The sequence below is a fragment of the Balaenoptera borealis genome (genome assembly GCF_965194805.1).
Source record: "Balaenoptera borealis genome assembly, chromosome: 11".
In the NCBI taxonomy this organism is placed as follows: domain Eukaryota; kingdom Metazoa; phylum Chordata; class Mammalia; order Artiodactyla; family Balaenopteridae; genus Balaenoptera; species Balaenoptera borealis.
This window is the reverse complement of record NC_138868.1, coordinates 30,532,277-30,554,795: the sequence shown is the minus strand read 5'-3', so window position 1 is coordinate 30,554,795 and position 22,519 is coordinate 30,532,277. Positions and strand designations below refer to the sequence as shown.

At 37.1% G+C, this 22,519-nt stretch overlaps 2 long non-coding RNA genes across 2 annotated transcripts in view; one reads left to right on the top strand and one right to left on the bottom strand.

The window, feature by feature from the left end:
- Window positions 1–1,138: 1,138 nt before the first annotated feature.
- The window catches only part of LOC309606598, a 330,419-nt gene continuing 309,038 nt past the window's right edge, over window positions 1,139–22,519 (bottom strand). Inside the window, exons 2-3 of the long non-coding RNA XR_014231978.1 lie at window positions 6,731–9,741; window positions 1,139–6,698 (exon numbers count right to left, since the gene is read on the bottom strand). This is a non-coding gene — a long non-coding RNA (uncharacterized lncRNA). The remainder of the gene's footprint in view (window positions 6,699–6,730; window positions 9,742–22,519) is intronic.
- Window positions 11,942–22,519, top strand: part of LOC309606588 — a 113,132-nt gene continuing 102,554 nt past the window's right edge. Inside the window, exon 1 of the long non-coding RNA XR_014231969.1 lies at window positions 11,942–21,656. This is a non-coding gene — a long non-coding RNA (uncharacterized lncRNA). The remainder of the gene's footprint in view (window positions 21,657–22,519) is intronic.

The window sequence follows — 22,519 nt, the reverse complement described above, 5'->3', positions numbered from 1 at the left end:
TTGTTTTACATTTCAGAATCTTTGTATCGACTGCTCTCTACCAATCATTTTAATATAGCATCCATCCCATTGTGTAGGACATCAGTTCTTAACAGGTTTTAGTTCATTGCTTATTAAGAAATGAAATTTAATAACTGCACACAATTTTTAATTGATATCCCTATTTTGTATATTCGTTTCGTTTTGATAATTATATGTTAGTTATGTAATCTGCCTTTTGAAATTTCTAGGGTAATTTTTAGGGAGTAATTTTGGGGCTATATCATATCTATATATTTTTTTCTATTTCATGTAATATGTGATATCTATTTTTTTTCTATTTCATGTAATGTGTGATATATGGTTTGTGCTTAAATTCATTTCTATTGAACTATTTATTATGTTACAACCAATAGTTTATAACAGAACACAGTATGTCTAAGTTATTTTTTTGAATTTTTGAATGTTATTTTTTTTATACAGCAGGTTCTTATTAGTTATCCATTTTATACATATTAGTGTACATATGTCAATCCCAATCTCCCAGTTCATCACACCACCACCCCCACCCCCCGCCGCTTTCCCCCCTTGGTGTTCATACGTTTGTCCTCTACATCTGTGTGTCAATTTCTGCCCTGCAAACCGGTTCATCTGTAACATTTTCCTAGGTTCCACATATATGTGTTAACATATGATATTTATTTTTCTCTTTCTGACTTACTCTGTATGACAGTCTCTAGGTCCATCCACATCTCTACAAACGACCCAATTTCGTTCCTTTTTATGGCTGAGTAATACTCCATTGTATATATTTGCCACATCTTCTTTATCCATTCATCTGTCGATGGGCATTTAGGTTGCTTCCATACCCTGGCTATTGTAAATAGTGCTGCAATGAACATTGGGGTGCATGTGTCTTTTTCAATTATTGTTTCCTCTGGGTATAAGCCCAGTAGTGGGATTGCTGGGTCATATGGTAATTCTATTTTTAATTTTTTAAGAACCTCCATACTGTTCTCCATAGTGGCTGTATCAAATTACATTCCAACTAACAGTGCAAGGGGGGTCCCTTTTCTCCACACCCTCTCCAGCATTTATTGTTTGTAGATTTTCTGATGATGTCCATTCTAACTGCTGTGAGTGATACCTCATTGTAGTTTTGATTTGCATTTCTCTAATAATTAGTGATGTTGAGCAGCTTTTCATGTGCTTCTTGGCCATCTGTATGTCTTCTTTGGAGAAATGTCTATTTAGGTCTTCTGCCCTTTTTTGGATTGGGTTGTTTGTTTTTTTAATATTGAGCTGCATGAGCTGTTTATAAATTATGGAGATTAATCCTTTCTCCGTTGATTCATTTGCAAATATTTTCTCCCATTCTGAGGGTTCTCTTTTCATATTGTTTGTATTTTCCTTTGCTTTGCAAAAGGTATTAAGTTTCATTAGGTCCCATTTGTTTATTTTTGTTTCTATTCCCATTTCTTTAGGGGGTGGGGCAAAAAGGATCTTGCTGTGATTTACGTCATAGGGTGTTCTGCCTATGTTTTCTCTAAGAGTTTTATAGTGTCCGGTCTTACATTTATGTCTCTAATCCATTTTGAGTTTATTTTTGTGTATGGGGTTAGGGAGTGTTCTAATTTCATTCTTTTACATGTAGCTGTCCAGTTTTCCCAGCACCACTTATTGAAGAGACTGTCTTTTCTCCATTGTATATCCTTGCCTCCTTTGTCATAGATTAGTTGGCCATGGGTGCGTGGGTTTATCTCTGGGCTTTCTATCCTGATCCATTGATCTATATTTCTGTTTTTGTGCCAGTACCATATTGTCTTGATTACTGTAGCTTTGTAGTATAGTCTGAAGTCAGGGAGTCTGATTTCTCCAGCTCCATTTTTTTTCCCTCAAGACTGCTTTGGCTATACAGGGTCTTTTGTGTCTCCATACACATTTTAAGATTTTTTGTTCTAGTTCTGTAAAAAATGCCATTGGTAATTTGATAGGGATTGCATTGAATCTGTAGATTGCTTTGGGTAGTATAGTCATTTTCACAGTATTGATTCTTCCAATCCAAGAACATGGTACATCTCTCCATCTGTTTATATCATCTTTAATTTCTTTCATCAGTGTCTTATAGTTTTCTGCATACAGGTCTTTTGTCTCCTTAGGTGAGTTTATTCCTCGGTATTTTATTCTTTTGGTTGCAATGGTAAATGTGAGTGTTCCCTGAATTTCTCTTTCAGATTTTTCATCATTAGTGTATAGGAATGCAAGAGATTTCTGTGCATTAATTTTGTATCCTGCAACTTTATCAAATTCATTGATTAGCTCTAGTATTTTCTGGTGGCATCTTTAGGATTCTCTATGTATAGTATCATGTCATCTGCAAACAGTGACAGTTTTACTTCTTCTTTTCCAATTTGTATTCCTTTTATTTCTTTTTCTTCTCTGATTGCCGTGGCTAGAGCTTCCAAAACTATGTTGAATAATAGTGGTGAGAGTGGACATCCTTGTCTTGTTCCTGATCTTAGAGGAAATGCTTTCAGTTTTTCACCATTCAGAGTGATGTTTGCTGTGGGCTTGTCATATATGGCCTTTATTATGTTGAGGTAAGTTCCTTCTATGCCTACTTTCTTGAGAGTTTTTATCATAAATCAGTGTTGAATTTTGTCAAAAGCGTTTTCTGCATCTATTGAGATGATCGTATGGTTTTTATTCTTCAGTGTGTTAGTATGGTGTATCACATTGATTGATTTGCATATACTGAAGAATCCTTGCATCCCTGGGATAAATCCCAGTTGATCATGCTTTATGATCCTTTTAATGTGCTGTTGGAATCTGTTTGCTAGTATTTTGTTGAGGATTTTTGCATCTATATTCATCAGTGATATCGGTCTGTAATTTTCTTTTTTTGTAATATCTTTGTCTGGTTTTAGTATCAGGGTGATGATGGCCTTGTAGAATGAGTTTGGGAGTGTTCCTTCCTCCACAATTTTTTGGAAGAGTTTGAGAAGGATGGGTGTTAGCTCTTCTCTAAATGTTTGATAGAATTCACCTGTGAAGCCATCTGGTCCTGTATTTTTGTTTGTTGGAAGATTTTTAATCACAGTTTCAATTTCATTACTTGTGATTGGTCTGTTCATATTTTCTATTTCTTCCTGGTTCAGTCTTGGAAGGTTATACCTTTTAAGAATTTGTCCATTTCTTCCAGGTTGTCCATTTTATTGGCATAGAGTTGCTTGTAGTAGTTTCTTAGGATGCTTTGTATTTCTGCAGTGTCTGTTGTAACTTCTGCTTTTTCATTTCTATTTTATTGATTTGAGTCCTCTCCCTCTTTTTCTTGATGAGTCTGGCTAATGGTTTATCAATTTGTTTATCTTCTCAAGGAACCAACTTTTAGCTTTATTGACCTTTGCTATTGTTTTCTTTGTTTCTATTTCATTTATTTCTGCTCTGATCTTTATGATTTCTTTCCTTCTGCTAACTTTGGGTTTTCTTTGTTCTTCTTTCTCTAGTTCCTTTAGGTGTAAGGCTAGATTGTTTATTTGAGATTTTTCTTGTTTCTTGAGATAGGCTTGTATTGCTATAACCTTCCGTCTTAGAACTGCTTTTTCTGTGTTCCGTAGGTTTTGGATGGTCTTGTTTTCATTGTCATTTGTCTCTAGGTATTTTTTTATTTCCTTTTTGATTTCTTCAGTGATCTCTTGATTATTTAGTTACGTATTGTTTAGCCTCCATGTGTCTGTGTTTGTTACATTTTTTTGCCTATAATTGATTTCCAATCTCATAATGTTGTGGTCAGAAAAGATGCTTGATATGATTTCAATTTTCTTAAATTTACTGAGGCTTGATTTGTGACCCAAGATGTGATCTATCCTGGAGAATGTTATGTGAGCACTTGAGAAGAAAGTGTAATCTGCTGTTTTGGATGGAACGTTCTATAAATATCAGTTAAGTCTATCTAGTCTATTGTGTCATTTAAAACTTGTGTTTCCTTATTTATTTTCATTTTGGATGATCTGTCCATTGGTGATAGTTGGGTGTTAAAGTCCCCTACTATTATTGTGCTACTGTCGATTTCCCCTTTTATGGTTGTTAGCATTTGCCTTATGTATTGAGGTGCTCCTATGTTGGGTGCATATGTATTTATAATTGTTACGTCTTCTTTTTGAATTGATCCCTTGATCATTATGTAGCTTCCCTCCTTGTCTCTTGTAACATTCTTTATTTTAAAGTCTATTTTATGTGATATGAGTATTGCTACTCCAGCTTTCTTTTGATTTCCATTTGCATGGAATATCTTTTTTCCATCCCCTCACTTTCAGTCTGTCTGTGCCCCTAGGTGTGAAGTGGGTCTCTTGTAGACAGCATATGAATGGGTCTTGTTTTTGTATCCATTCAACAAGCCTGTGTCTTTTGGTTGGAGCATTTAATCCATTCACGTTTAGGGTAATTATCGATATGTATGTTCCTGTTACCATTTCTTAACTGTTTTGGGTTTGTTTTTGTAGGTCCTTTTCTCCTCTTGTGTTTCCCACTTAGAGAAGTTCCTTTAGCATTTGTTGTAGAGCTGGTTTGGTGGTGCTGAATTCTCTTAGCTTTTGCTTGTCTGTAAAGCTTTTGATTTCTCCATCCAATCTGATTGAGATCCTTGCCGGGTTGAGTAATCTTGGTTGTAAGTTCTTCCCTTTCATCACTTTAATTATGTCATGCCACTCCCTTCTGGCTTGTAGAGTTTCTGCTGAGAAATCAGCTGTTAACCTTATGGGAGTTCCTTTGTATGTTATTTGTCGTTTTTCCCTTGCTGCTTTCAATAATTTTTCTTTGTCTTTGATTTTTGCCAATTTGATTACTATGTGTCTTGGCGTGTTTCTCCTTGGGTTTATCCTGTATGGGACTCTCTGCACTTCCTGGACTTGGGTGGCTATTTCCTTTCCCATATTAGGGAAGTTTTCGACTATAATCTCTTCAAATATTTTCTTGGGTCCTTTCTCTCTCTCTTCTCCTTCTGGGACCTCTATAATGCAAATGTTTTTGTGTTTAATGTTGTCCCAGAGGTCTCTTAGGCTGTCTTCCTTTCTTTTCATTCTTTTTTCTTTATTCTGTTCTGCAGCAATGAATTCCACCATTCTATCTTCCAGGTCACTTATCCGTTCTTCTGCCTCAGTTAGTCTGCTATTTATTCCTTCTAGTGTATTTTTCATTTCAGTTATTGTAGTGTTCATCTCTGTTTGTTTGTTCTTTAATTCTTCTAGGTCTTTGTTAAGCATTTCTTGCATCTTCTCGATCTTTGCTTCCATTCTTTTTTCCGAGGTCCTGGATCATCTTCACTATCATTATTCTTAATTCTTTTTCTGGAAGGTTGCCTATCTCCACTTCATTTAGTTGTTTTTCTTGGGTTTTATCTCTTTCCTTCATCTGGTACATATCCCTCTGCCTTTTCATCTTGTCTGTCTTTCTGTGAATGTGGTTTTTGTTTCACAGGCTGCAGGCTTGTATTTCTTCTTGCTTCTGCTGTCTGCCCTCTGGTGGATAAGGCTATCTAAGAGGCTTGTGCAAGTTTCCTGATGAGGGAGACTGGTGGTGGGTAGAGCTGGCTGTTGCTATCGTGGGCAGAACTCAGTAAAACTTTAATCCACTTGTCTGCTGATGGATGGGGCTGTGTTCCCTCCCTGTTGGTTGTTTGGCCTGAGGCAATCCAACACTGGAGCCTACACGGGCTCTTTGGTGGGGCTAATGGCAGACTCTGGGAGGTCTCATGCCAATGAATACTTCCCAGAACTTCTGCTGCCAGTGTCCTTGTTCTCACTGTGAGACGCAACCACCCCCAGCCTCTGCAGGAGACCCTCCAACACTAGCAGGTAGGTCTGGTTCAGTCTCCTACGGGGTCACTGCTCCTTCTCCTGGGTCCTGATGAGCACATTACTGTGTGTGCCCTCCAAAGTGGAGACTCTGTGTCCCCCAGTCCTGTCGAAGTCCTGCAATCAAATCCCACTAGCCTTCAAAGTCTGATTCTCTAGGAATTCCTCCTCCCCCCGTTGCCGAACCCTCAGGTTGGGAAGCCTGACGTGGGGCTCAGAACCTTAACTCCAGTGGGTGGACTTCTGTGGTATAAGTGTTTTCCAGTTTGTGAGTTACCCACCCAGCAGTTATGGGATTTGATTTTATTGTGATTGCACCCCTCCTACCATCTCATTGTGGCTTCTCCTTTGTCTTTGGATGCGGGGTATCTTTTTTGGTGAGTTCTAGTGTCTTCTTATCGATGATTGTTCAGCAGTTAGTTGTGATTCTGGTGCTCTTGCAAGAGGGAGTGAGAGCACGTCCTTCTACTCCACCGTGTTGAACCAATCTCTCTGACTAGGTTTTTGAGGTTAACTAAAATCTCTTAAAATTCTCTTGCAAATAGTTGAAAATCGTATTTTCTTTAGTCTTTGCAGAGTATTACATATCTTCAGAGGTTTGTAAAATTCTTTATTCTAATTTCTGTTTTTAAATGAGAAGCAGAGATAGTAATGAATTTATACTGTAGAATTTTTTTAATAATTTCATTTCATTTGAAATCTGATTCAAAAAGTATGAGACAGTTCTTAATGGAAAAATTCAAAATGTACAACAGATACAAAATTTATAGCAGCACTTTCATTTGGTTAAAGAAGATAAATACTTGGATATATTCATTCAATAAGTATAGATTAAAGCCTGACCATTTAGGAAGAAATCAAAAACACCTCTCTCAATTCTTTTTTTTTTTTTTTTTTACCTCTCTCAATTCTTTCCTTCTTTTTATACTCCTTCCCTTTCCCTCTCTCTGTTTACATGTGAATTTCTTATGCCATTGGAGATGACATTCATTTATATTTCACATTTACTCTAGAAAAAGAAATATTATGCAATATTAGCATCTACTCTCACAAACTAGGCCCTACATGTTAGATTCTTAGTAATGGGTAAGGATTAACTAAAAATTGCTTCTGGTTAAAATCTGTAATTTTTATTTTAATGTATCTATTTTTCTATTGCATTTTTTTTTGAGTGCTGCAGTATTCTGATAGACTTTTTGTGTCTAAACAACATTCCATAATAGAAAGAGATAAGTATTAAAATGTGAAGGGAATTTTGTGAGGTTCTTGACAAATATAAATTTAATGACAGAAATCCTGATTAGAGATAAATTTTTCTCAGAACCACAATGCCATATGTTCAATGTTGAATAAAGTATGGTTTGTAAAACTCAGCATGATATTCTAAAGAAGCTAGATTGTATAACAAGCATAACTATTTTTATATTATTTTCTCAAATTTCGTCTGTTTATAGCTACTATTCCCAACTAATATTTGGTAACACAACGTGATCTGCAGGAATACTAAGAGATAGTTTAAATATAAATTTTTTTTGTCTTGTTACAGCCTAAATTTTCAAAAGCATTAAAACTTCAATAGAATTAATGCAAGACGCAGTGATGATATTTCATAATACTTATCATTTAGATGGACCTTAAAATTCTTCACAGAGGTTTTGGCCACCTCACTCTCTTCTCACATAATTTACCAAGATTGTTCGACATCAAAGTAAAGGAATATAATGTAATGCTCTGTTATGCAAAGTAGAAGTTTGCCTTTTTGGTAATGTAACATCTCCTTAGGCAATTCTTTACCTTAAATACAGGGTATTTAAGTACAAATTTTCTGCCATTAGCATATGCCCTATTAAATATATCACTGCCCAGATGTTAGAATACAAAGCTGTAATCAAACAAGAGGACATGCTCCATTTCTGATTCTTGAGTAATAGCTTCTGTTCATTAAACTCTATCTTTATGCTTGGCCGGTAATACTTGTCTGCCGTGCACAAGGTGAGGATCTGTATTGTTAAACAATCAAATGGTATGATTCCTCATTCTTTCACGTGGAAAAGCGTTATCATCCAACTCTTATAAGTGCTAAATTGAGCGGAAGGCTGTATAGCCTTGTAAATAAAACCATTGGCTTTGGAGTCAGAAAAAGGAGCTTGAATTCCAGGTTTGAATATATTAGCTGAATAGCTCTTTAGTATCCTGAATCCTCATTTATTTCACTTCAAAATGAGGACAGTATTGGTACTTTCTCATCAGGTTACTATGAATCAAATAGAAAATACTCAGTAAGTATTTATGAGTTAACTGAAAGTCCTAATTACCAAAATGTAACTCACATTTCTGGACACCATGGTTAAGGAGGTATGTACTTTTTTCCTGGTAGTTTTAAGTGCAGCCTCTGCATCACTAGCAGTAGTTGATTGGGTTTATAGTCGGTTTATTATTTGGGAATTTTATTCCTATTTGTTATTTATTTAACACCCCCAGTGTTTGCTATACCTTGACAAGACCTATAAAACACACAGTCATTGCCCTTGTGGAGTTTCCATTTATAAGAAAACAAACTGGGAAGAAAAGAACCAGTTGCTCAAGTTATTTGACATTAATTTCGGTCAGAGAATGTTATTTGTCCTACACTTCCATATCAGTAAGTGTCCAACCTAAGTGGTCCTTGTAGTAAGATTCTCCAAAATACATTTTGAGGAGGGAAAATGAGTATTTTATGATATATGAGATGGAAGATTTCTAAAGGAGTATTTAAAAAGTTTCCTATTTCTGCACTCTAAAGTCAATGCGGAGAGACTAAAGGACCAATAAAGTGTGTATGTTGCAGGTGTTAAGGGGAAAATAACATGAAAGGTAAATAGACAGTTCACACTTAGAATGAGCTGATGATCTTCTCTTACAGCACCACTGAAACGTATATTATTAGAACTGGATCTATGTAATTCCCACTCACTTACCTTTGTCTCAGAATTTATAAATCTATTCCTTTATCTCCATTTTGTACTCCTGTTTCTCATCAGAGAGCTTATCCTGGCTCCTTTTCTTTCTGTCTTCTCTAGGACTTAGTTCAGTCAATTTTCTTGCCCTCTTCAGTCTTTAATCCATTCTCCACTGGTATCTTTCCTTCAGTCTACAAACATATTCAAAAGTGAACCACGCTAAAAGCAAATCATAATGACTAAAATCTCTCCTTGACTCTGTTTTCCTTACCAAAATACCCGCCATCCTTCTGCTTTCTTTCATATCTTGACCTCCTAAAGAAAGTCTCCACTACCTCCAACTCTTCATCTATATTTCACTTATCCAATTCCAGTATACTCTCTATAGAAACTATTCTCTTAAGTATTAATGGTGACCTCTTAATTACCAGACCCTGTATCCTAATCTCCCTCTTCACTTTCTTGATCTCTTCAGCATTTGATAATGTTAATCTATCCTTCCATAAAAAATCTGTTCTCCATTGCATTCTCCAAAATCACTCCTGTAGCTTTTTCTCTCTAACTCTGATTCCTTGACTAAATCCTCTTTCTCTGTCCCATAAAGCCAGACCATGTCTCCTGTCAGTTGTTCACAAGGTATAGGTAGTCCTAAGGATGTGCATTTAGTGAAGGCAGTACTGTGAAAATTACTCCATGATCATCCATGGAGTAGATGAGAGATGAGTATCCTGCCAAGATAACAGACAGTGGAAATAACAGAGATTGGAGTCTTCCTGGAAGTTAAAATTGACATCAAATTAAGTAAGGTGTGTCCTGGACTTCCCTGGTGATGCAGTAGTTAAGAATCCGCTGGCAATGCAGGGGACACGGGTTCAAGCCCTGACCCGGGAAGGTCCCACATGCCGCTGAGCAACTAAGCCCATGCACCACAACTACTGAGCCTGTGCTCTAGAACCTGTGAGCCACAACTACTGAAGCCCGTGCACCTAGAGCCCATGCTCTGCAGCAAGAGAAGCCACCGCACCACAATGAAGAGTAACCCCTGCTCGCCGCAACTAGAGAAAGTCTGTGTGCAGCAACAAAGACCCTACACAGCCAAAAATAAATAAATTAAATAAATAAATTTTTTTTAAAAAGTAAGGTGTGTACTAATAACCAGAACTTCAGCTTTGGTAATGGCAAACAATAATTTGGACCAACCATCCCACTCAGAACAACTAGAAAGCCTAGAAAAGATTTTTTTAATAAGAATTCTCTTTGAAAGCACCAGAGGGTTAATAAGGCAGTGAAAAATATCCAGGAGAAGAAGGAAACCCAAAGAGGTTAGCCCAGCATTTGTAGCTGCCAGTTGCCAATTCCAGAAGTGGCAGCTGAGAAACTAAACAGAAGTTCTGATGACAGTCTTTAGGGAGTACAGGTGAACTCAAAGCCAACTGGACCTTGAAGGAACTGAAGCTCAGTTTCAAATCATCTTAGTCCTTGAATTGGATTAAATTGATCCTGGATGCTACAGTCCCTAAATGACTCATAAAAGCAATTTTAAATACTCTTTGGGGAAAAACAAATTCTTACACACAAATCATTTCAGTAATATTTCATATTTAGTGTCCATCACTAAATCAGAAATTAGTCAGTCATGAAGAGACAAAGCATGATTTTTAAAAGAGAGAAAAATCCAGGTAATAAAACACACTAGGGTAGGGAGGTATTCAGACAAATGCTATAAATATGTTCAAGGAAAATAAACTGGAAACTATAAAGAATGAAACAAAAATTATAGAACTGAAAAATATAGTACCCAAGCTTATGAACTCAGTGGACTGGTTTATGAGCAGATTATACACAGCTAAACATAAATAGTGAGCTAAAAGTTATTTCAGAAGGAAATATCCATAATAAAGCATGGAGACAAAAGGAAAAAAAAAAAAAGAGTACAAGAGGCATTGGAGTTACAATGAGAAGTCTAATTCATGTGCAATTAGAATCCCAAAAGTAGAAAAGAGAAATAAAATAGAACAGAAGCCACATTTGGATAGAGAATGGCTGAGAATGTCCCCAAACTGATGAAAGACATCAAATTACAGTTTCAAGGACCCCCAAAACTTCCTAGGAACAGCATCTTAAAACCCACTGGAAGCCAAAATCATAGGCAATGGACATTCTCAGGGAATATGGCTCACATGAGCTTTTGAGGGGAGGGGGTACTGATGGAATCCAGCAAACCAAAATACAAAACAAAATATCAGTTAAGGGAGAAGTTTGATAAAATGTACTAGGATAAGCTTCGACTGCATGTAAATACAGAACTAAGAGTAAACAACCATGGGAATTATTGCTATGGAACAGAATGCAAACATAAGTCTTGAGAATGTAAAATTAACAGAACTCACCAAAGGTATGAGTTTAAGAGGTCTGTTTCATTGATGTGTGTTTCAGTTTTTGTGCCAGTACCATGCTGTTTTTATTACTGTAGCTTTGTAATATAGTCTGAAGTTAGGGAGTGTGATACCTCCAGCTTTGTTCTTTTTTCTCAAGATTGCTTTGGTAATTCAGGGTCTTTTGTGGTTCCATATAAATGTTATGATTATTTGTTCTAGTTCTATGAAAAATGTCATGGGTATTTTGATAGAGATTGCATTAAATCTGTAGATTGCTTTGGGTACTGTGGACACTTTAACAATATTAATTCTTCCAATCCATTTCTTTCTATCATTTTCAAATTGCTTCATCTCAACATCACTAATCATCAGAAAAATGCATATCACAACCAGAATGAGATATCACCTCATACCTGTCAGAGTGGCTATCATAAAAAAGACCACAAATAACAAATGTTGGCAAGGATGTGAAAAAAGGGGAAGGTTTATACACTGTTAGTGGAAATGTAAATTGGTGCAGCCACTGTGAAAAACGGTATGGAGTTTTCTCAAAAAACTAAAAGTAAAACTGCCATATGATCCAACAATGTCACTGCTGGTATATATCTGAAAAAATGAAAACAATAATTCAAAAAAAATATGCACCCAATGTTCATGGCAGCATTATTTACAATAGCCGAGATATGGACAAAACCTAAGTGTCCACCAACAGAAGAATGGATAAAGAGGATGTGAGGTGGATATATAGATATGTGTGTGTGTGTGTGTGTGTGTGTGTGTGTGTGTGTATATATATATATATCACACATGGAATATTACTCAACCATGAAAAAGAATGAAATTCTGCCATTTGCAAAAGTGTGGTTGGACCTAGAGAATACTATGCTTAGTGAAATGTCAGATAAAGACAAATACTATATGTTATCACTAATATGTGGAATCTTAAAAATAAATATGTATATATCAAAACAGATGCACAAATATGGAGAACACACTAGTGATTATCAGTAGGGAGAGGAAATGAGGGAGGGGCAGGATAGGGGTATGGGGTTAAGAGATACAAACTACTATGTATAAAATAGATGAGCAAAAAGGGTATATTGTACAGCACAGGGAAATATAGCCATTATTTTTAATAACTTTAAATGAAGTATCTATAAAAATATTGAATCACTATGTTGTACACCTGAAACTAATATAATATTGTAGATCAACTATACTTCAAATAAGTAAATAATAAAAATGAAAGAAAATGTACTACTGAAGGGGACTATTCAACTCATGGAACTTTCACTCAAACGATAGTAAACATCTTACATTGCTGCACAGTGCTGATATGGTAAGAAAAAAAGAATATGTCCTCTTCTTGGATTTACATATATTGTTTATGATTTTGCTTTTCTCTTTTTAATGGCACCATACCTACTTCTTCTGAATCTATATAGTTTTCACACAGAAACCTCTTTGATGATGATGAAAACCATGTTTAAGAGCCAGCCAGATGACTTTCCCATTTTCTGTTATGTACATACATATATGATTTTCATGGGGTAGGGAGAAGGGGAAAAAACCAACTATCATGAATGTGGAACCTGTCTAGTTATTCTAGAATCTATCATTGTTCCTTTGAAGAAATTCAACATTTGCCTTACAACCAGAGAATAAACATCAGCTGCTAGAGAAAGCTATTGAATTTCAAAATCCCTTTGAAATGTCACGTTAACCTGTTTAGCTTTCAGTCAGTTCTTTAAAGCACCAAACATTTCCTGATGACTCCCAGATCTAAGACTGCTTATATTTCTCTAACTTAAAAGTTTGTTTCCTTCACTTGCAAACGAACTGTGGTGAATGAATCAGTGCTGTTTAGACCTGGGAGAAGTGTATCACAGCTGCAATCTGTGTGCAGTCGTTCTGCAGGTTAGTTCAATTTGTGAACATTGAACAGGGTCAAATGTAAAATCTGGTCATTTGACTAAAACTACATGGCACTTGCCTTTTATTTAGCTCTCCATTAAATTGTAATCTTTAAAGCTGTATTTGTTTCACTTATCTTTTTTTCTGAGATATGTAGAAATCAGACAACCATTAATTTATTATTTGACTCAGCAACATCTATTGAGTGTCTGTTTGCTAGGTGCTGGGGGTAAAAGTGAAAAGAAATGGTGTGCCCCTTGTTCTTGAAGAACCACATTATGGTATAAACTGAGACAGTTATGTAAGTTCTGAAAAGTTAGAATATAACAGGCTAAATACTATAATAGAAGTTAAAATTCTATAAGAGCACAAAGGAATGAATAAATGAATGCAGTTTTCTTCTTCCAGGCAGAACTGGATTTATAGTCAGCCCTTCATATCTGTGGGTTCTGTATCTGTATAGTCAACCAACCTTGGGTCGAAAATATTTGGGAAAAAAATAACCAGAAAGTTGTAAAAAGCGAAATTTGTATTTGCCTCATTCAGGAAACTATTTACATAGTATTCACACTGTATTAGGTATTATAAGTAATCTAGAGATTATTTAGAGTATACAAGAGGATGTACAAATACTATGCCATTTTGTATAAGGAATTTGAGCATCCATAGATTTTGGTATCCGTGGGGGTCCTGGAACCAATCACCCATAGATACCAAGGGATGTATAACTGATCCTTTTAGTGTGAGAGCAATAGGAATTGTGTGCTGAATCATCAATAGCTTTGTTTCCTGGGACATAATATCAGGTGGCCTTTCCTTGTAATGTCGTTAATAGTCCTCCTGCCTTACACTTATTGTTAGTTATACTTGTTCTTTGAACTTTATGAACTTTGATTTCCATGACCTGTGCATGCACATTATTGAGAAGACTAATATTCTTAGACATGGATGGCCACCTAACAGTAATTGTGGTATAACCTATCTGAATGAGCCATTTCATCCTAGAATTAGAATTCTTAGTATTTTTGAAGCCATTGTCTCTTTTGAGAATCTAATTAAAATTAGAGTCTCTCTATACGAAAAAGCACATATACATTAATTTTGTATAATATCAAGGGGTTTATAAAACACCCTCATGTCTATGATGGGCTCCAGTTCAATGACTTTTGCACTAGAGAAACATCTCGATTCAAGCCACATTTCCCAAATCTGACCCTGTGACAGTCAAAGGATAGATGTTGACAATTTCTACCTATTAAACTCATTTGGCCCATTCATTCCTGATGCTTCAAGTTTCCTACTTTGTTTTAGAGGATCCTAATCTTGGCATCAACCAACCCGGGCAGTGTCCCAGTAAGGCTAATCTGGGCTCCTGTAGGAGTTGTGTGCTAGACACAAGGAATAGAAGGGATGAAATGATTTCTGAGGGTCTGAGTAGATCAAATACTCCAGACTAGTGCTGTCTGTTAGAAACATAATGCAAGCCACCAATTTGAGCCACGCTGTAATTTTAAATTTTGAGAAGCCACATTGAGAAAAGTAAAAGAGAATAATTGAAATTAATTTTAATAGTATAATCTAGTTAAACTAATATATCCAATATAGTTTAACATATAATCAATATAAAAATAAGGTAGTTTACATTCCTTTTTTTTATACTATGTCCTTAAAATCCAGTATGTGTTTTACAGCACATCTCAATTTGGACTAGCTGCATTTCAAGAATTATAGGTTCTTGAAAGCTATAGGTGTCTAGTAGCTACCATATTGGACAGCACAGTTTTAAATCTGGAATAAATGTCAATTTTTCTGTATATCTGGCTTTGTTATATCAGTGATCAGCTTTTCACCTTTCAAAAAACCCTCTCCCCCATAATAACTATCTGGTAATAAATGAATAAACAGTTTCTTCTATTGTACTGCATCACACATGGAGGAGGATATAAGCCATACCCCCTGAAGTCATGCAGTGCAGTGACCCTGACAATGAAGAAGCTACATCTTTTCATTCCTCTTCTGTAATGGGCCAGTGGATTTGGTGCAGCTACAAAACAGCCTTAAAAATAAACTAACCAAAACAGATCTTTGTACCCACATCCAAAATCAAGCAAATTCATTCTAACATCCTCTCTAAAAATTGCTTCAGCCTGACTCTACCAGGGTTGCCGTTCAGATCAGCATTAAAAGTTGAGTGTGAATTCTGGGTAAATTGGTGCATTCCTGACGAGGAGCAAGTAACCACAGCATATGTGAAACCAAGAATGGTGCTTATAACGAAAGATATTTAAAGTTAATGATTATTCTTTTAAAGCGGGATGGGGATTCTTCTCTCCCCATCCCCTTCACCACACAAAAAAAATATTGCTATCTTATTCAGGTATTATAGAGCATTTACCTGAATAGTCTTGAAGACTAAATGCCAAAACTGCAGTTCATATGCAGCAGCTATTTTACAGAGACATCTTTAGCATGATTCCTCAGTTAAGCTACTTCTTATATGCATTTCATTTTTAGAATAACAATTTTCTTGCCATCAAATGGAAAAAATTCCCCCAAATTTTTCCAGGCACCATTTTTTTTTTTTAATCCAATGAAGTGCTCTGTTGTGTTTTTATTTTTTATTTATTTTAAAAAATAAATTTATTTATTTATTTTTTGACTGCGTTGGGTCTTCGTTGCTGCACGGGCCTTCTCTAGTTGCGGCGAGCGGGGGCCACTCCTCTCTGTGGTGCGCGGGCTTCTCATCACGGTGGCTTCTGTTGCAGAGCATGGGCTCTAGGGCGCACAGGCTTCAGTAGTTGTGTCACGCAGGCTCAGCAGTTGTGGCTCGTGGACTCTAGAGCGCAGGCTCAGTAGTTGTGGTGCACGGGTCTAGCTGCTCCGCGGCATGCGGGATCCCCCCGGACCAGGGCTCGAACCCGTGTCCCCTGCACTGACAGGCAGACTCCCAACCACTGCGCCACCAGGGAAGCCCTGTTGTGTTTTTAAATGGCATCATTTGGAACAGACACATCATCCTTTGAGGAAAGGACACACTGTTAAGTTTGTTAAAAGCTATAATGGTCATCTTGAATCTTTTTCTCAGAGGGAAAAAAAAACCCTCATGCTAGCAGTTAATAATCGTTAATAAGAATTTTTTAAAATAGTGGCTACAATATTGTAGTGTTAATTGCATTACTCACTGAAAGAAATGCAATGAGTCATATTTTATAGTTGTTACTTATGCAATTTGGAGAACTTTTTAGGCACTTGATAAAGAATGAGGGGACTCCAAACCGGGTAAAAGGAGTCTAGAAAAATAATTTCCTTTCTTTAATAAGGTTTAGGAAATTTGCAATTAAGGTTAAAGCAACCTGAAAATGCATCATGGATTCATAGTCTTTTCGAACTCAACAGGACCTCAACAGGGTCAGTTGATTTCAATTGTTCCCAACCTTTTCAAAATCAAAGACACTTGGGACTTCCCTGGTGACGCAGTGGTAAAGAATCCGCCTGCCAATGCATGGGACATGGGTTCGAGCCCTGATCAGGGAAGAGCCCACATGCCGCAGAGCAACTAAGCCCGTGTGCCACAACTACTGAGCCTGCGCTCTAGAGCCTGCGAGCCACAACTACTGAAGCCCACGCGCCTAGAGCCTGTGCTCCACAGCAGGAGAAGCCACTGCAATGAGAAGCCCACGCACCACAACAAAGAGTAGTCCCCACTTGCCGCAACTAGAGAAAGCCTGTGCGCAGCAACGAAGACCCAACGCAGCCAAAAATAAATACATAAAAATTTATATATAAAAAAATCAAAGACCCTTTTGCTATTCCTCATTACCAGCTTTTCCCACAACATGAACCTAATGTTTAAGAAAAAAAATGTGTTTTTCTACCAAATATAAATAAAATTTATTTCCCTATTAGTGAAAAGCATATACAATTGCAAAACAGCTTCTGCTGAGTGTAAAACAATGTGTGTTACAATCATGGATCAAAATAATTCCAGAGAAAACGACCACAGTTATGTGATACTTAAGTTAGCCTCCACAGATGGACCAGACAAAACACAGAAGACTTAACTACATTAAGAAGCCAAAGCAAGTTGGTGGGTTCTCCAGGATTAGCTGTCCATGTTTATTTACTGCAGACTGATAAGTGTGCTCACAGCTCAGCTCAAAAATGCCAGATTCCTTAGTAACTAAACGAAAATTGATACTTCAAAGAGAACGAGGTGAAGTACTAAACGCTTGAATTTAAGCTCCTTCACACCTCTCTTTGTAATAACCTTCACCTCTTCTGCCAGTTAAATCCTTTTCATCATCCAAAACTCAAATGTTCTGGCCATGAGAAGGCTGCCTCCTACTACAGGGAACATAATTGACTAAGGGTCCAAGCTGCTGCTCTCTGAAGTTCATCCCTGCCTTTGCACTGAGGCTGTGCCTACCGTGGGCTGCTTCCCACCAATAATTGAGTGAGGTAGGAATGCAAATACAGACCCATTTCTGAGAGATGGGGAGTACTCAACAGTCAGCTTTGGCTGAAGGACTCACAAATGGCTCTGCTGAAACTTCCATCCAAACTTCCTTACATCTCCTTACACAGGGTCAGACTTGCATCACAGTCTGATGGCTCTCCCAGACTTCTTCAGCTTCCTCCTTTCATGCAGGCAGTTCTCTTAATAAACTCTGTGCACATTTAATTCTGGCTTGGAGTCTGCTTCTCAGAGGGCCTGGACGAATACATCAGCTCAAATGGCTCTTTCAGTTTCTCAAACTGCATGTGCTCATAACACTGTACAAAAGAAGAAGAGGAAGTGGCCCATCATAATTTGGTCCCACGTCATCTCCCCAGCTGCCTTTACCATCTCTGTGTGTTCTAGGGACACCCAACTCGCTACAGTGCTCAGCACTATACACATTTGAAAATGTCTCCTATGCCTAAAATGACTTCCTCTCTAGTTATATAACAACTTCATTTTACAAGTCTACATGCATATCATCTCCTTTGGTAAACCTTCCCTGACATCTCCGAGCAGAATTTAGAGTGTCCTCCTCTTGCACCCATATTTTACTTACTTTAGCTTTCATCATCTTGGCATTTTTAAAGATAAGCCAGTTGTTTTTTAGAATATCTTATTTAATTTGTTAACACTTATACTTTTATTTTTTATTTGGCCAGTTAGAGTCCCTTCAAGTTTGCTTCTGTGTTCTTTTGATACACCCTCACCCTTCTTTGAGCATTTCCTTACTTTCTGTTACCAAAGATGTTCCAGGCTCATCATCTTCTTTCCCAGTTCCAGCCCTGGATTCAGTCATTTCTCCAAGGAGTCCTGTTCATTTTACTATTTGAAACCAAGATATGATCACTAGGTGCTCATTACTACTGGGATGCCACTGTTTCCAAGCCCTTTTAGCAGATGGCTAGGAACTACACATACATTTACATTTATATTTATTTCTGTATCTATCTGTAATAACTATTTCTCACCTTGGTACATCCAATTCTAATCCAATGCCGGCTGGGTTTATTCGTTTTATATTTTTCCATATCTCTAACCCCGTCCCAATAGTGAGAAACCCAACTCATCATTGTTCTTGATGTATTTATTTATTTGCTTACTCTCTCTGGATGCAGCCGATCTTCTGATACTGCTAGAGCCCCACCCTCTTTGCAAATGGACCTGCCCTGTGCTGAGGTTGGCCACCTCTGCACAGGCCTGCAGCTTACTTTGTCAGGCCTGACTCATGGCTATTTGACAGCAGAAGCAAGGATGCTAATAAATATTTTTTTAAAGAAAAGAAAGGGACAAAGGGGAAGGGGAGAACAAGATACATAGCTGCTAGCATTCTTTATGCTCTTTTTTTTTAACACTATATCTCTGTTTTTTGGGGAGGAAGGGTTATTATTTATTTTATTTTTTTTAAATAATCTCTGTTTTAAAAAGGCGAGAGCAGTCTTCAGTCTTAGAGTCTTCTGTAAGGAATCATATCTATCTAGAATTTAATAACATTGTTAACACTTTAACTGTGAATGTGTTTAAAGTTACTGATCTATTTCTTTCCTTTAAATATATTTGTAAATGAGGAAAAAGTTACATATTTTATTTTTTTTAATAAATTTATTTATGTATGTATGTATGTATTTATTTATGGCTGTGTTGGGTCTTCGTTGCTGTGCGCGGGTTTTCTTTAGTTGCGGTGAGCAGGGGCTACTCTTTGTTGTGGTGCGTGGGCTTCTCATTGTCATGGCTTCTCTTGTTGTGGAGCACAGGCTTTAGGAGCGCAGGCTTCAGTAGTTGTGGCACGTGAGCTCAGTAGTTGTGGCTTGCGGGCTCTAGAGCTCAGGCTCAGTAGTTGCGGCGCACGGGCTTAGTTGCTCCGCGGCATGTGGGATCTTCCCAGGCCAGGGCTCGAACCCATGTCCCTTGCATTGGCAGGCAGATTCTTAACCACTGCGCCACCAGGGAAGCCCAAAAGTTACAAATTTTAATCAGCACAGTTCTATATATATACCAGATTGAGATGTAGAACATTTTCATCTGCCTAGAAGTTGTCAGTCAATCTCCACCCTCTATAGGCATCCACTCTTCTGATTTATATCAGAATTGGCTTTGCTTCCTTTGTAAATATTTTTAAGGAAAAATAAAAGTGTTAATAAATTTAATAAGATTATAAATGGTAAAGATGATGTGAGGAGTATAGAATAGCACAGAAGACATTGCATAAATGTTGGGAGTTTGGCCACAATGGTTTGTTTCATGGACATCTTAGCCTTAGAAATGTTGCTGTTGCTGTGACGGAGATGACCACCAATGCTATTCAAGCTATGGCCTTCCCACTCTACTCTTTCCATATGTACTCATCCTTTAAACATCTATTATATACCTACTATGTGCTATGTGATCCAGGGGCTGTAGATAAATAAGAAACAATGCCTGTACCCAAAATAGAGATGATCAGCATAACCTGATCCATGGAATTGTTTACAAATATGGCCACAAATTCTTGTGGCCACCTTATGGATGATGGTCAAAATTCACAAATCCATGGATATGCAGGAGGACAATTTCAGAGGCACTTGAAAGAAATGAGAAAAAAAGGAAAAGCAAAGAGGGTAGAATTCCTATTTCATAATTTGCATACGGTTTTTAATAAATACAAATTGTTTTATTATAAAATTACGTCTGGCATTAACAAAATAAAAGGGCCAACCATACTCTACAACTTAAGCATATTAAACACCATATCAATCCAAATGTGCTGACACAGTTATTCCTCCCATGGTAAAATCCAGCTAGAAAGAAAATTAATTTGGATTGAAATTGTTTGGATAAGAGCTAAATGGTGATACATTCCTTCTTTTACTCTACTTGTTTTTGCCTTGGTATATTTTTATTGTCCAGCAACTGACTCAGTTTTGTACTGCAGTTAGCACATTGTGAAAGGCACAAAGATGAACACAAAGTGATGCTGTCAACCAATCAACAGGTATTCCCTGACTGTCTGGGCCATATTCCCACAGAGAAAATGCTCTACTTAGGGGAATAAATTACACTTAAAATTTTTAATTTTACAATACTTTTGAGAGATAGGGATTATAAACTCCCACATAAACATTTCCTACATTAACTATTAAAATATATTCACACTAGGTCATTGGTTACCAAGCAACTTTTATTAACACATATCACTAAATTCCCATATCCTACATGAATTTGAAAAGCTTAGCCATTCTGCAAAGTGGAATAAATTCTACTGATTTCTCTTTACAGAGAATAGGGAAATGTCAGAAGGATCGACTTTACTTGTAAAACCTAATGAAATTTGAGACAGACTACTTAAAGCTATAAATTCAGAAACAATCATTTATCAACGCAAATAAATAAGCAACGTGAACATCTGGAATCTTTTTTCTAGCTCTTTGCCCTACTTCCCTATAACAGTATCTCAGTATCTGCCTAACTGGGATCAATGAGATAGTGTGTGTATGTGGGTGTGTGTGAGAGAGAACGATAGAGAGAGTGTGTGTTTTGTAAAGCATGGCACAACTATCCAAGTGTAAAGGAGTACAATCCTCATAAGTCTGTACACTTTGCTGTACAAAAACATAGTATAACACATGTCCCTGCATTTGAGTATCATTTAAGTGTAAACTTAAGGCAGTTTAATGTGACAGAACAGTATTCACCAGTCATGTATAATGGTGAATGAGGTATGACAGGAAATTTATAACAGCAGAATTATCATAGGCAGCCTTGAGAGGTCTTAAATATAGGCAACTCATGGTTAAGAAGGCTCTAAAGCCAAAGCTTGAGAAAGACTAAGTCTCATAAGCTCTGTTGGAAGGCTCACTTGGCCTGGAGCCACGAAGCAAGTTACTTGTTCTCTTTGCCTTGATTTCCCTCACATGGACGTCATGGTTACAAAGGTGAAACTGGCTCTGTAGATGAACATTATGAGACAGAGGATAAGGAATAGATAGTGTAATTCTTTGTGAAGTAATTTATTATTCAATTTACATTAAATGAACTTCATTTCTTTGCAAGTTGAGCCTGGGAATCTGAATTCTTTAGCGAAGCCACAGGACCTAACCTCCACCTCTTCACAGCACAGGTGAGAAAATGCTGCCTGATCTTTCTTTTGGGAGGAGGGACTGTTTAGGCAAAACGGTTAACTCATGAATCAGTCCACATGGCTCTCTTACTTTGGTACTCCTACAGGAACACAAGGCGGGAGGAGAGAACAGAGGGAGAATGGGATATTGGAGTAGTAAAGAAGTTGACCATGTCCCTTTTCCCACTGCTAAGTTATAGACTTCTTGGGTCATTCCATACAAGAGAAGAGAGGAGCCTAAAATTGGATGAGAGGTTGGATGTCATTTTAGATTGATTTTTAATATTTGAAAATGATGCTGTTCTATTATTATCCAGAAATGGCCAGAAAAGCTATAGAATTGGCTTGAGAGGACAGAGAAAAAGGACCTAGTAGAATGGTTTGAGGGCAGCAGTAGAAATAAAAACAAAACTGCCTTTATGCTTTCCTTCTTACTACAGCTCATTCAACAAACAGAAGCAAGAAGGGTCAGAGCAGTAAACATTGCTACCCATTCAGTGACATAGAGCTTAAGGGAAATCAGTGAGTGGTGCTATAACTGGGTACATTTCTTTTCAATTTTACAAAACTTATTTTAAAATCAGTTTTGAACTTTTAGTCCCTTCATGTATGTTTTGAGTTTGCCAAATTATGCTGCCAAGAAAAAGGTGCTGAGAACCACAGCGGAAGGGAATAGGAGACATGGAATTCAGTGGAATATTGAGACTGAGCACAGATTTAAAAAATCATCAGCACAGAGGTGGTTGAGATGACCTTGTTTGCCTGTCCCTGGACCTGTTTTCAGTTTTGGCTTTAGATAAATGTAGTAGTATAATTTCATGCCTAGTTCACTGTGTTAAAGGTGGTTCTCTTGAAACATTTTG